Below are 15,987 nucleotides of genomic sequence, written 5' to 3' on the forward strand. Positions count from 1 at the left end.
CTGGATTAGATGGTCTTTAAGATCTATTCTAGTTCAGAAAATATTAGTTATTATAGAACAAATGCAGATGTGAAATAACGATAGGCCCCTAACAAGAAAACCATACAAAAGAAAATATCCAGTGTTAAAATTAATTATATCACAAAAGGCTTCCTCTAGCAGTAGTTGCTTGTTTTAAGAATTAGCAGAATTACATTCCTAATACCACCACCATGAAAACCGGTAATACAACAAATTTGATGTGATGTTTCCTGAGTTATGAATAGAAATTAGAATGAATTCTTTTATCTGTATAAATATATAGCTCTTATTCTTAATATCCCAGAGGTACAAAGTAATCTTGGGCAGCAGAAAACAAGATAAACGATGAGAAATTTCTAAATGATTATATTCACAGGCAGTGTGGCTCTGGAAGCACCAAAAGTTGGCATTTGCCATCCGTTTCCAGTGGCTTATCAGAGGCCTGAATCAATTTGTACGTGGTCATAAAATTCTGTTTTTTGGCCCTAAGTATGACCACAGTGATCAGAGAACAGAGTGATCTTTACATGAACTGACCTCCCCTGGTCGATGGGGAAGTGGCTTACACTAACAGACAGCTATCTTTTTTCATGGTGATAGACATTTGTGCATTTGTGTGCATAGGACTGCAAGTATGTGCGCACTTTTACACTTGATCATTAGACCAAGAAGCCCCTGCCTTCCCCCCTAAGCCCATGCACAAGGCAGATCTAGCTGCACAGAACAGGGGCAGTGGAAGTCAGTTTTCAGGGCTGGGAAACTGAGTGAGGTTACCAAGATGTTTATAAGCGACATTATCTGGCCTATCAGTACCCTTCAAAACTATGTTCTGATCTGAAACCAGCCATCTCACTACTCTCCTCTCCTCCCTCTTCTAACAGTCTTATTTAAATGCAATTTAGCTCTCCTTCCAAGCTTGTTTTCTGAGAAAAACAAAAACACGGCAGTTATAGAAGCCATTCATTTTAGAATACTGTCTAATTACCACTATTCTTACTCAAGCATACCTCTTGACAGACTTCTCATGCACACCTCTTAACAAACATATCACAGTATTTATCCAGAAAAACCAGGTAACTCCCAAGAAGGAAAAAAAATTCCTCCTTAAAAAAAAAATAATTTTCTCTGTACCAAATTTTAGAAAGGAGAACCATGGCATGGGCATGTGTGCATAGCCACAGACCCCCACAGTAAACTTGGGAAAAGAAAAAGGAGGGGAGGAAACACGTAACATTTTCCACTGGGTGGTCTGAAGATACTGGAGATTGAAAAAATATATTTACAAGTTTAAAAATCTTTTCTGTGAGATAATTTTCATCTGAGATCTATTTTATGTATATACAGGACGTATTACTTTTACAAAATGATGGTTTGTTTTCCCCTAAAAATGAACAATCATACAATAAACTCTTTTCTAAAGACCATTCATTGATTTGACCTTGGAAGAATATTCCCAGGCCATTGATTACTTTTTTGTATTATTTTTTTATACTAGGTAAAATTTTGTCTCCACATCCTGTATAGTGAAGAAACAGAAATAAAAGCTATAAATGGAAAGGAATACTTCTCTAGGGTCATTTAATTCAAATTTTCCTAAGGAACATTCCTTCCTCAATTTTGATTGTCTAATAATATCCATTATTTTTCTAATATATACAAATATTTCTACACTACCCTAAGAGAGACTATTTTATTTCAAATATTTCTCAATGGAGAACTTGCTATGAAGCAAAATTTCTCATTTTCTAAATGTTTTAAAAAGAGATGATGGGGAGCACCTGGGTGACCCAGTTGGTTAAGCTCAGGCTTAGGTTAGCCTAAAGTTAAGCCTTAGGCTTAGGTCACAATCCCGGTGTCCTGGGATTAAGCCCCACATTGGGCTCCCTGCTCAGTGAGGAGTCTACTCTCCCTCTCCTGCCTCTCCCTGACCCTTGCTTGTGCTCACTCTTTCATCTTTTTCTCAAATAAATAAAATCTTTTTAAAAAGTTAGGGCAGAGGGATGATAGAGGCACCTGGGTAGCTCTGTCAGTTAAGCATCTGACTCTTTTTTTTTTTTTTTTTTTTTTAAGCATCTGACTCTTGATTTCAGCTCAGGTCATGATCTCAGAGTCATGGGACCCAGCCCCACATAGGGCTCCACACTGGGCATAGAGCCTGCTTGGGATTCTCTCCTCCTTTCTCTGCTCCTCCTCTCCCTCCCCCACCTGCACTTGCACACTCTCTCTCTCTCTTTAAAAAAAAAAAAAAAAAAGGATGATAAAAACTAAAAATGATATGTAATGCATAAATCTGACACGAAAGTGGTAGATTAGGCTATGATGTATGCCTCCTAAGTTGTTATTTTTTATTTTTTTCCCAGCACCTCTGCGAAAGTATAAAATGTCTGTGTGTCCATTATTGCATGTGTTTATAAATCTATGAAAAGATGGGTACCTAGGTCCTCAGTTGGTTAAACCTTGAATCTTGGTTGGCTTGGGTCATAATCTCATAGGTCATGAGATTTGAGTCCAGCATGGAGCTCCATGCTCAGTGGTGAGTCTGCTTGAAGATTCTTTCCCCCTCCCCCTACTTGCATGTACACTCTTTCTCTCCCAAATAAATGAATCTTTATATTCATTTTTTTAAAGATCTTATTTATTTATTCATGAGAGACACACACACACACACACACACAGAGGCAGAGACACAGGCAGAGGGAGAAGCAGGCTCCTTGCAGGGAGCCTGATGTGGGACTGGATCCCAGGACTCCAGAATCATGCCCTGGGCTGAAGGCAGGCTCTTAACTGCTGAGCCACCCAGGGATTCCCTAAATGAATCTTAAAATAATAAAACTATGAAAACAATCTAGCATCTTTTGAAGTATCTCCTAATTTTTTTTCCACCACTAGTAATTTAAGACAGTAAAAGAAAATTGCCCTGAATATTCAGAATATGGTGCCAGTTTAATAGCACTAATGTGCTTCTTGAGTGTCAAAGGTAGTACCATATTGCCCCTTTTGCATACTTTAAATTCAGTGTTCTCCTCTATTGGCTTCAAAGCACTACTTCAAAATAACCTCATTTTACCAATTCAAGCTTACAGATCACTGACACAAGCACTCCTCTCCATTTGGACGTATCTTTATCTTCAATAAACGTGTTTTCTCCTTCCCTCCTCATCTCTGTTGTTCCCTCCACTAGGAATATCATTTTCCTTTACCTCTGCTCTTCCTTGAATACCTCTTTTCCAGAAAGCTTTTTTTTTTTTAAGATTTTGTTTATTTATTCATGAGAGACACAGAGAGAGAGAGAGAGAGAGAGAGAGAGAGAGAGAGAGAGAGGCGAGACAGAGGCGAGACAGAGGCAGAGAGAGAAGCATGCCCTATGCAGGAGTCGGATGTGGGACTCTAGGATCATGCCCTGGGCTGAAGGTAGACACTCAACCATTGAGCCACCCAGGCATCTCCAGAAAGCTTTTTCTGAGTGTTTTGCCCATCTGGTGTTCTTACTGTCAATATGTCCATATAGCATTCCATTGTTCTGATTTCTCTTAGTTTATTCTTATGCTCGTCTGTAGGCTCCACCTGTCTTTGTATTCTGAAACACATTGGAAGTTCCTCTACCAAACTGTTTACTCATTGTTCATTTCTGTGTGATTCAAATTTCTAGAACCACCAAGTTGATAACCAAGGTATTAAAAAAAAAGAAAAAGAATAAAGGTTTTATGTGTACAGAAACTACATTCAGAACCCCTTCCCCCCCCTTTTTTTTTAAGATTTTATTTGTTTACTCATGAGAGACATAGAGAGGCAGAGACACAGGCAGAGAGAGAAGCAGGCTCCCCGCAGGGAACTCAGAGATCATGCCCTGAACCCAAAGGCAGACGCTCAACCACTGAGCCACCCAGGCGTCCCCTTTTCCCTTATTTTGAAATGCAATTTCTAGGTGATCCTTGTGGTAGCTACTAACAGTGACATCATTTCATTTTGGACCCCCATAATACTCCCCCTCTTTTCTTTCCATGGTTTCAATTTTTTTTTTTTTTTTTTAGGAACAGAATTCTTTTTTCTTTTCAAACTCATTCTTACCAGAATTTCAAATATGTCAAAGAGATGCAAGCTGAGCAACCCTTGTCAAAGAGAATGTGGTGTGTACGGGGAATGTGAGGAGAGTCCTTCCAGCCTAGCATTTCCAAAGCCCTACGAGTGACTCCTCTGGCTCCTTGGAGGAATTCTGGAGGCCCTTTGTAGAAACTGCAGGAACTCTGGCCTTGGCTCTACTGTCTTACTGTTCAGGCTTGAGCAAGTCTGTTTCCTCAACCTTAAAAACAATGCACTTGATCTTCAGAGACCATTCATAGAAATTACAAAGCAGCACGCTCAAAACAAAAAAATTCATACCTATTTTGGCCTTCTATTGTGTTGGGTCATTACTTTTAGATACTTTCTTAGGACAAAAACTGATGTCTGATAAAAATTAGTACCAAGGGTTGATTATAGATTTAAACTTTTTGCAGGGGGAGGGGAGATTTATCTAGGTTCTGCATTGTGGGTACCTTTTATTATCAGTAAATTTCAGTTGTGAAAATTCTAGTTTGAGGTAACATTTCAAAAAACGAACCCAAAGTTTGTATTCCACATTCACAATTTCTAATCTTTTGCATTCCTTCAAGAAAGCAAGCAGTGTGACACAGTGTTCCTACATGGAAACAATCTGGTATAAATATCATAGATATTTGTTTTGGCAGATGTTCATTTATAGAATGTGTGAAGAAATAAACTCAATATCAGGCAAATACCATTAAAGAGTGATATCATTCTAGTTAATAAAATATATTGGAAAACTTGGTTTTCCAATGAAACAACTTAGGATGTTTCATTTTAACTGTATTTTAAAACTATTTCTATGGGGGCATTGATTTCATTTGTAAATGGAAAAAGGCAAAATACCAAAACAGTAAGTACTACTTGATTACAAGCAACCTGTTAAATAAACTGTTGCTGCTTTTAACTGCAGAGTATTTAAATCTAACTGCTTTCTATATATTTTTTTAGATTTCTTGACTTCCCGGCAGATAAACTTGACTCAGCTGTCAATATAAAAGTCCCTTACCTGTCAATTTGGCTTAATCAAAACAATTTTTGATGCTACTAATCTTTCTACCCAAAATTTTCATTTTACAAAATAGATTTATAACATGAAAATCTCAACTAAAAAAACCCACTTAACCTATGTGTATATGTGTAGGTATATATGTACGTATATAGACATAATTTTAGAAACATTTATTGTTAAATAAAGTCACTTCTAGTGAATTAAACTTTGCAAATAAAAGTAGTATATTTAGGCAAGTTGTTGAAAATTTGTTTTTACCATAGTACCCTCATTACTAAAAAGTTACATAAAATTTTATTAAAGACACTTAAATTAAGAATCATTCAGTCCATGCACATTTTTATTCGTTGAATAGTTATGTTTAACCCAGATAGGAATGGAGTACTAAGATTTTGTTTCTGGTACCCAGGAAATTGCAAACTAATGAGGATCACAATGTGGAACTACAGTATAATTATCATTTTAGTGATACAGGCAAGTGCCTTAACATACCACTTAAATGTCAAAAAGCAAATGAAGTCTTAAATGAATCAAAGGAGAACTTTTTTTCTGGAGAAGCAGCGAGAGATTCCTAGTCAGACTAGTGACACTTTCTTTTCCTCCTCCTGAAGAATCAACATCAACCAGTTTTAAAAGCACTATTTTGGGTGGCGGGGGTGGAGGGGTGGGGAATAGTCTGGCTAGGGTGAGAATAGTGATTTAGCTTTGAGAAAGCCTGAAGTAGGAGGGAAGGATAAAGAAGTAAGATAAGAACAACAACAACAAAAGAACATTTATGGAATACTTTAGCAATTGAGCTTTTTATGTTTATTATGACATTGTGTTTCTTCTTAAAAGGAACTTGCTAGAAAGCTATTGAAACCACGGAGGTAGAAGAAGAAACAAACAGACTAGGATCTATTCAAACTTGTCACTATTGACCAGTCTTTGAGTGAAAAGTATCTAGCACCAAACTAATAGAGAATATCAGGTAAGATTTTCTTTCAAATTCTATTCATGCCTTGAATTTAATAGATCATCAATGTATTTGGTTTAATTAAGCTGTAAAGTTACAAGGAAAAATGACAAAGCTAATGCGAAGAAAAAAAAAAAAAGAAAAAAGGTAATGCTCAGAAGACGGAGAATGAGTTTTTGGACTAGAAGCCACCCATTAGACCTCTTACTATTGATAAGGACTGCAAGAATTATAGTAAGGCCATAAACAGACACTTGGGTTCATTGCATATTCCTTTTTAGAAAAATGTTGAGTTTGGGGCCTTTAAGGAAAATATCTTATTATTTTTCAGTAGTTAAATACATCAAAATAAAAACCAAAAGCAAAGCATTCTGACAGTTAAATAAAAAAGATTTTTAACTTTACTGTATATTTGTGTTTTATTTATCTATATCAGTTCTTTATTTTATTCTCCAAATTAAATTTCCCTGAAATTTCTAGCAATAATAAAGGGGAGTCTGGGTTTTATAGCTTCTCTGAAGTTAAATATCTTAAGAGTAGAAAATCAAGGGGCAGACAACAGTATGAAGTTATATATCTTCTAGAAAATCTATATTTAATTCATCTGTATGTTCAAATGGTAAGAACTTATTATCATTGTTACAATTTTATATTACATATAATAGAATTATAGCACATCTTGTCTGAAGCGGGTATTTCTAAAGAGAGGAGCAAGATATTTGTACTCAAGTGTAAACTTCCTGAATAGGAAATAATGTTCAAAAGTAAAGCTCAATAAGCCCAAGTGCATATTTTAAGGCTGTAAGAATTATTTAGCATTTGCTTCTATTAAGAGTTAGCTAACTAGGGGCACCTGAGTGAGTCAGTGGTTGAGCCTTTGGCTCAGGTCCTGGGATCAAGTCTCACATCAGGCTCCCTGGACCTCTGCCTATCTCTGCCTCTCTCTCTGTGTCTCTCATGAATAAATATATAAAATATTTTTTAAAAAAAGCTAACTAAATACAAGCTAATCTTGAATGCTATACTAAATTACTAGTATATTGATAATTAGTATTAGTTCCACTTTAAAGAGGAGACTTTTTGTACCTCTCTGAATTCATGCTAGTAACATTATTATCAATAAATCAAGACTTCCCTATTTTTATTATAGGCAGAAATATTTTGATATGCTTCTTCCTATATTGTAAAATAAAATATTAATACTAAATCCTGGGAAATTCTATATTTTATCTCTCATGGTATTCAGATTTCTCATGGAAAATGTATATAGAGTGTATTACATACTATTAAATTTTATGTCATAAAGTGAGAAAAGCAGTTTTAAATTAGTTATTTAAAAAATATATGGTCTTAAAAAAATAAAAAATATATGGTCTTTAAGGACAAATTGCTGCACATCAGAGTCAGATTTTTTGTTACAACAAAAAAATCTTAAAAGGCCAGATTAGTAAATATTTTAGGCTTTTTGAGCCTAAATGGTCTCTGTCTCTACTAAATTCTGCCATGGATCACAAAAGCAGCCATAGCAATACGTAAATGAATGAGTAGTGCTATCTTTCAATGAAACTTTATTTTCAAAGACAGGTGGTAGATCAGGTTGGCCTCTGGGCCATAGTTTACTGATTAGTTGTACTTAGTACTTTTTACATTTCCTCTATTTAAGAAAGATGATTTTGACCCACATTTCCCACTCTCTCTAGATATTATAGATTTGTATATATGTATATATAATTGTATTATAATTGAGTATATGATTGTTATGTAATATAATATATAACAAAATATAACATGTTTGTACATTGAGATTTTTAAGGATCAAATACATGAGAAAGTACTTTAAAAATGAAATATTGGTCAAAGGGTACAAACTTCCAGCTAAAGATGGATAAGTTCTGGAAATTATTGATAGCAAGGTGATTACAGCTTATAATTCTGTATTAATACTTGCAAGCTGCTAAGTAAGTAGATCTCAAATGTTCTCACCACAAAAAATAAATGGTAATTGTGTGATGTGATAGAGGTGGTAGCGACACTACTGGTGGTAATCATTTTGCAATATATAAATGTTTCAACTCAACATGTCTTACACCTTAAACTTATACTGTGTTATATGCCAACCCTATCTCAATAAAGCTTGGGGAAAAACTAGAAGTATTTCTATTTATAAATAAAAGGCGGTAGGACTGTAAAATGAGATGTTCAGCTATTCATGGCTAAAATGTATATCAGGATGTCTTTCTAACATTATAGTGGGTTAAAATTATTTCATGCTTCTAATGTGAAGAGACATGGAGATACCTTAATATCATATTATACATAATAAATGTAATAAATATATAATAATATAAAATATATAATGTAAAGTGTTATTTATGATCCTCTGTATAGTTAATTCTATCATAAATAGGAAATTTGTTTGAAACTAATTTGGTGTGCTTTAACATTATATTTAAAATACATGGAACCAGTATCATTTCAACACATGAAAAATAGGAAGTTGTTAATTTTATAAATATCCAACAATCTCACTGATTTGCTATAAAATCAGTGTCACTACCATGTGATACTTGGGGTCAAGGATGTTAAGAAAGAAATGAGCTAAAGAAACAACATGGCTGACAATGGAAGCTTTTGTTACCTTCACATGGAAAAGTTGAGAAAATACTAAACCTGAAATTCTCCACGTAAATTAGGAAATGTGAGTTCTCTCTTTTTTTAAGATTTTATTTATTTATTCATGAGAGACACAGAGAGGCAGAGACACAGGCTGAGGGAGAAGCAGGTTCCCTGTGGGCAGCTTGACGTAAGACTCAATCCAGGACCTGGGGTCATGACCTGAGCCAAAGGCGTAAGCTCAACCACTGAGCCACCCAGGCACCCTGGGAAATGTGAGTTCTAACATTAGGTAGGCAAAGGACAGTCCTTTAAATTATTTTAATGTGAAGGCTATTCAGATTAAGAATTGATTTATTGATAATTATCCATAATAGATTATTGATTTATTGATAATAAATTATCCATAATTAAATTCAAAGTACAGTAACAAATAGCTCAGATTCACCTTAAAACTTTTCTGCTGAATTCAAAGATAACAAAAATTTGCTTCAGTTTTTTTTGTATCTTTCAGGGTCTCAAAAGTATCTTAATTTATATAGATTGTGATAGGAGATTAAATGTTCTTAGAAACACTATCACCTTTAGGTAGTGACTTGACTTTAAAAACATTTTATGATGTATTACATAATATAGGGAAATAATTCTAGTTAAGCAGGTACATGCTACATAATTTACATTTTTAGAACACTTACATGGGAGACCGGGGGTTTTAAAAGATAAGGGATTCCAGTAACATTACCACTCATTTGAATGATGAACAATAGACAAGTTAGTGCTAATCAGATGTTTTTCTGACCTATTTAAAATGATTCAACCCTCCCACATCCAGGTTCCAGAGAAAAAAATATATTACAAATTGGTTCATTCTTTTCTCTCCACATCTGGGGATATTCCCTCTTGATTCTCAAGTCTGATATGGATATGATACATACTTCTAAATTAGTACTTACTGTATTACATCATGGAAACTCTATATTTTTATACACATAAAATGAGTTTTTTAAGGACAGAGCTGTATCTTACAGTATTCCTAGTGCTTCACACAGTACTTGGCATTTCCTCATATTTATTGGTTAAATTGAATTAAAGACTACACTACAAGGAGTTCCACTGTCACTGACATTAACCTTGTTAAGATATATGGTTTCTCAATATAATGGCACCATACAAAAAAACTTTTCTGGAAACTATCTAGGGAGACATGAGAAGGACAAAGTTGTGTTTCAGAGGAAGGAAGGTACTGTGCTAACATTTCCTGGGGTGGTCAACAAGCTTATATTTTATTTGCTTCTTAATAAATGGTTTTAAATAATAAGTTTGCACTATTGAAACCCACTATTACCTTGAGAAAGTCTAGTTAGGAATAGAGTATAAGGAGGCCCTTAAACGAACACTTTTCTCTATAGCTTACTCATAGGGCATTGAGTGCAACCTATTCTACAGATGATCTACTGTCATGAAAATGGTTAGAACACTAAAAATATTATATTTTAAGCAGGATGTTGGAGAGATGGTTTCCCATTAGAAACAAAGGAATTTGAAAGGAATTTGAACATATAATTCATATATATATAAATAAGTTTTCTTAAGAAAGAATAACTGGAAGAAGGAAGTAGGGGTGATTTCTCTCAATAGTTAATGAGGTTATTTTCCTTAAAAATATACACTACCTATAGGCATACCTGACCTTCCCCAGGCCTACGGCATACATTATATTGAAAAGGATTTGGACCTATGCCTCACAGCTTGTACATTGAAGGGTACTGATGGTTTGGGGCCCGTGTGTACATCACTGTGTACAAGCATTTGTGCAGCCAATTGTTGACTTGTATTTTCACGGCTGGTAGAAGAGAACTGCTTCAACTTTATTCCCTCAAAACGCGGCCCCTGCCCTACCCCAAGTTCTACATTCTGGTCTAGCTAACCAGTTGTAAATACAGAACGTTCTGTGTCCTCTCACACAGCCTTGTACTCCTTTGCATGCAGAACATCCTCTCCAAATGTTTCTTTTGCTTAGGACGCTCTCCGCCACACCCAAGCTCTGATCTAATTCCCACCCACACTTCCAGGCCTGGCTTAGCTGTAAACGTTTATGGAAGGCATCCTCAGCCCTTTTACTCATACTTCCAGATCACCTTTGCAGAACTGTCCGTTCACCTCTTGTTTTTCTATTTGAAGTATTGTCTTGAAGACAAGGCCAGTACCCATTATCATATCTTCAGCAATACAAAAACAAGGAGGCAGTCTGCAGATAGAGTGAAGATTTCCAGCTTGCTAACGCTGTAGGGCTTGATAGCAGCATTACTTTGGGCAGATATCAATCTCTCTATGGTTCAGTTTCATCATCTATAAAATACATGTAATACTTTGGAGGGTTGTAAATAAGTACTCAAATACGTAATTGTGCTTTTGTAAGCACTTTACATGTATTATCATTTATTCCTCTGTACAACTCTAGGAGGCAAGTAATGTTATCATTTATATTTTATAGTTACACTGAAACATAGAAATATTAAGTAACTGGCCCAACAAGTATTCAGAATAAGACCATAACCAGAATTTGAACCTGGGCTGTCTGACTCCAGAGTACACATTCATTCTATAATGCATTTCATTTTGTTTCCAGTTCCACTACTTATAAGGATATTATATTTTGATGATCTTCATGTTCATGTATTTTCACCTTTCAGCAAGTCTCATGAGGCAGTTACTTTTCCTTTCTCTTTAAAGAAAACTGTGTAAATTCAGAAAGATTGTAATTAGAAGAATTTCTTCTTAAGATGTATATTTTATTCCAATTTGAAGAGCAATACCAAATATATGGAATAATTGCAGTTTTCTTATCTTAACCCCTTAGTCCTTATCTAGGCTTTAATATGTAAATGCATTAAATTCTTGCTTCACTTCTAGTCAGACCTTGATACCAAATATTCTCATTTAAATTATTAACTCCCTAGGCTCCTAAATTATCCTAGTGTGTCTAGGGGGCCCCAGGCTCATTCAGGCAGGAAACCAAATCCCTCCACTTTCTGCCCCTATTATTCTTTTTGTCAATGTATTTGTTCTAAAAATCTATTTCCATAGTTGCTGATTCTTATTTCTGTTTTGCAGAGAAAGATTATCTCCCAACAGACCTGCAGATAGGAGATTATACAGCTTTGCTAAGAATAAAAACTTTGCTTGACTTAAAATTCTCAGTTCTAAACAACCCCTCTTCCTTTCAAAACAGCAATTTAACTTTTCTTAAAGAGATCAGATAGTGCTGGTGGTCTTGGATGCAAAGTGTTTAGACTTGATGCTATAGTCATTGGAGAGCTACTGATGATATGAACGTATCTTGTAAAACACGTCACAAAGATTTGGTTGGCAGGGGTCAGCGGGGACTTAGGAGGGACTTAGGAAAAGAGACTGAATCAAGACTGTTGCAGCATTGCAGATGTGGGTGTTCTCACTTGGGGAGGGACAGAGAGAATACAGAGGGGTGCTTTTGTTTTTTTTTTGTTTTTTTTTTTAAAGATTTTATTTATTTATTCATGATAGTCACAGAGAGAGAGAGAGAGAGAGAGAGAGAGGCAGAGGGAGAAGCAGGCTCCATGCACCGGGAGCCCGACGTGGGATTCGATCCCGGGTCTCCAGGATCGCGCCCTAGGCCAAAGGCAGGCGCTAAACCGCTGCGCCACCCAGGGATCCCCAGAGGGGTGCTTTTGAAAGATAGGGTGAAGCAAGAGTCTATATACTGCTTGACAAGATACAGGAGGCCAGGGAAGAGGGGAAGGGAAAAACCACGTTTTCTCTGCTTTAAGGCTGAGTGACCAAAAGATGATATAAACAGAGATGGAGAGAGCTGATTTGGGCAGCAGGCATGGAAAGTGGTGCAGGGTGCTGGACAAGAAAAGAAGAGTAAAGTGAGTAATCTGACTACAAACACATTTCATATAACAGCACTGAATCTATATCTTCTATTTTCCAGACAAAAGATTGAGTTGAAAATTAATAGTCTATAAATGTATTATTAAAATTCTCTTTCTCCTAAGTAATTCCTAAATCATCAAAAACATGAGCCATTAACTCTTTTAAAAATAGGACATCTAATTTAGTCCTATAAAAAACTGAGAATGCTTTTAAAAATATCCAGCAAGTATTGAGACATCACATAACACTTCTTTCTAGAAACAACATATTTAGAAAATGATTTCTCAGATACTTCAGTGGCCCTAAAATAGTCCTCTCATTGTATGTACTCTGTTTCGGGAATGAATGACTGAGAATATAGTCAGTGGGCAGTTAGTTTAAAACTGTACAAGAATGATTTAAAAAAATAAAGACGTTAATTTCAGAGCTGTCTACACATTAGTGACAATTAGTCAAGAAAATTCTAAGGGAGCAAGATCCAATGCAGGAGAGCCCAGAGGGTTTGGGACTAGATCTTGTATTACACCTAAAATTAATTGTGTACCCAGGGTACAAGGCTGAATAATGCCACGGGAATAAAAGAATATAAAGAATAAAGGGTGGACTGTGGTGGTAAATGTAATACAAGACTGGGAGGGGGGAGGGCTAGAAAACGTTGCTAAGTGTGTGCGTTCTAGCGGAAAAGCCAATGAGTAGGAGAATGGAAGCTGCTAAAATAAAAAACTGAATATATGCATAAGAAAACCATGTTATGTGGGGCTTTTGGCATATGTCCCACACCCACAATTTACGACATCGGTTTGGTTCACAAATGAAGGTAATTACACATCAGCCCTTACCTGCAATCGGCACCCTGACAATACCTATAGTTTGCTTAAATCCTCTGAGCAGCTAGCCATGTAGCATTGTGCCAATCACAATTCAAGAACCTTTCTTTATTTGCCAGGTATTGTTTGAACGTTAAAAAATAAAATCAAGTGACGCAAGTAGCTTTTCTGTGGCTATATTGTTTGCCAAAGCTGTGACTGGATAAGGTCCAGTAGTACCTTTAGGATGGGCCCAGAAATAAGTAAGAAAGCAAGGCGTATTTTGATAGAAACTTCTAGAAAAATGACACGATTTCAGGGCTTTAATTAACCTTCGGAATCATAATGCAGCTCCTCGTTTACAGTGAAAAATATTTAGGTCCAAAGGAGGTCAAGTGACCTGTGACCTGCCCAAGCTCACCAAACTAATTACTAGCAAAGCTAGCACCAGAAGTCAGGTGTAATTCTCCTTCTCTGCCCTGCTCATATCAGAAGTCATGCTGCCTTCACCTGAATTCACAAAACTCCCAAATGCCATTTTAGCTAAATGACATATTCTAAAACTATTTTTTTCTATGTAAATCAATCTAGTTACAGCATGCTAGTATCTGAGACGTTCTTTTTTTTAAAAAAAAAATTTTTTTTAAGATTTTATTTATTTATTTATGAGAGATACAGAGAGAAAGGCAGAGACACTGGCAGAGGGAGAAGCAGGCTCCATGCAGGGAGCCCGATGTGGGACTCCATCCCGGGTCTCCAGGATCATGTCCTGGGCTGAAGGCAGTGCTAAACCACTGAGCCACCTGGGCTGCCCCCCCAAAAAAATGTTTTTAAGACCTTATTTACTATTTGAGAGCAAGTAAGTGCATAAGTTGAGGGGGGAGAGGGGCAGAGAGAGAGGGAGAAGCAGACTCTCCACAATGAGCCTGACCTTGGGCTCAATCCCAGGACCCCAAGATCAGGACCTGTGCCAAAGGCAGACACTTAACTGACCTGGATGGCCCATATAGAAGATATTCTGAAATTAGCATTTTCTACCATTCCAAACTAAGTCTTGCTAAGCAAAATTTTAAACAAGTATTTACTATCAGGTTTTTAAAACAAATTAAAACAACTGGTGAACAACTTCTGGTGAACAACTTCTCTGATTTTATCTGCCTGATGTTTGGTTTCACAGGTTAAAAACTAGAAAATATTTTATCTTTCCCATAAGGCCCCTGACATGATTTTGGTGATTAATACAATTCACATTTATGAATTTTTTTTTTTTTTTTTTTAGTATACAGCCTTTTACAGTGAGACCGTCTAGATAACATATTAGCTCAAGTTTTTGTTAGGGAAAGCCTTTTAATGTTTTTCTCCCTCTCTGTCTCTGTCCTTGACAAGTAAAACAGGTCCTTAAAGACTTTAAAAATGTGGCTTAAAAGACAAAACAGGTGTGTGCTCTTTAATCTGTGGGCATCACTACCTCATCCCATGTAAAGATGCTTGTTGCTAATAGTAGAAATAGTATCTGACATAGGTTTGTTTGGTTTTCATCAGTATTTACAGTTCAGATTTCATTTTGTTTTTCACAAGACCATTTGGTATCAGTTCAAGCTAACATTTAACAACACCTTAGCAAAACAACCCAAAGTTGATCCGATATACATTACACACGTATACACACACACACACACACACACACACACACACACACACTTTGCAAATGTCAGATACCTGTAGATAAGAGAAAATGGTCACCTGATACTCTTCTTGAAGGTTCATCTCTCAGGCCTATCTAAATGAGGGGAAGACCCACCTAAGTATTATAATACAATAGCAGAAGACCATTTAAAATAAGAACTAATTTACTTTCTAATTATTTTTTAGAACTCCTAAGTTTTCTGCAGTTCAGTGCTTAGGTGGTTATGAGGTTATGCAGAAGAGTCTAACAGGTAGATTTTGGCAGATACCATGGTTTGAGAGCTTCAGGAAGGCCATGGGAGGTAGACACAAGGCTGGGAGGGGCACAGAGTTGTTATATTTTAGGCTGGAGTCCAGGGAAGTCAAGTAAGGCCAAGCACAGCTGGCAAAGGCCATCGTTCTAGGTAATGAAGGCCCAGAGTCCAGGAAGTCAGAGCAAATTGGAAAGACAGATTCTGGAGAACAGGTAACACTTTGTTCTTTCTGCTCTCTGTGGCCATGACAGGCCCCGTTGTTGATTGTTACCAGAAAGAGGTCAGAAGTCAGCCTGGGTATTCTGCTTCTCACTGAAGCAGAGGCACCAGGATCACTTGGTATGGATTTTTGCCATTTTAGATCATTAGATGACTGACTTCTCTATTTCAGACTATGCTGGTAACCTTTGAAGGGGGCTACTGAGTATATATATCCATCACATTCTTGATATGTATTAAGGCCGACAAGATTTAAATTTATGATACATACAAATATTATGAGGGAATAGAAATAATAAAATGTCAGTTGGTGGTAGATGAGTCCATCATTTCACAAGCTGTGTTATCTTGTGTCGGTCATATAACCTTGTTGATTTGCATTTTATTCACCTGGAGCAGATTTAATGCCCTACGATATACAAA

The 15,987-nt window shown here is 36.2% G+C and overlaps 1 protein-coding gene and 1 long non-coding RNA gene across 12 annotated transcripts in view; one reads left to right on the forward strand and one right to left on the reverse strand.

Moving 5' to 3' along the window:
• The window catches only part of ITPRID2 (ITPR interacting domain containing 2), a 110,918-nt gene that overhangs the window by 53,321 nt on the left and 41,610 nt on the right, over positions 1 to 15,987 (reverse strand). The gene's annotated exons all lie outside the window — the stretch shown is intronic.
• Positions 1 to 15,987, forward strand: part of LOC144304773 (uncharacterized) — a 76,218-nt gene that overhangs the window by 14,430 nt on the left and 45,801 nt on the right. For all 8 annotated transcript variants that reach the window (XR_013371742.1, XR_013371746.1, XR_013371740.1 and 5 more), the window contains one exon: positions 5,954 to 6,086. This is a non-coding gene — a long non-coding RNA (uncharacterized LOC144304773). The remainder of the gene's footprint in view (positions 1 to 5,953; positions 6,087 to 15,987) is intronic.

This window comes from Canis aureus, chromosome 34 (assembly GCF_053574225.1).
Source record: "Canis aureus isolate CA01 chromosome 34, VMU_Caureus_v.1.0, whole genome shotgun sequence".
NCBI classification, from domain to species: Eukaryota; Metazoa; Chordata; class Mammalia; order Carnivora; family Canidae; genus Canis; species Canis aureus.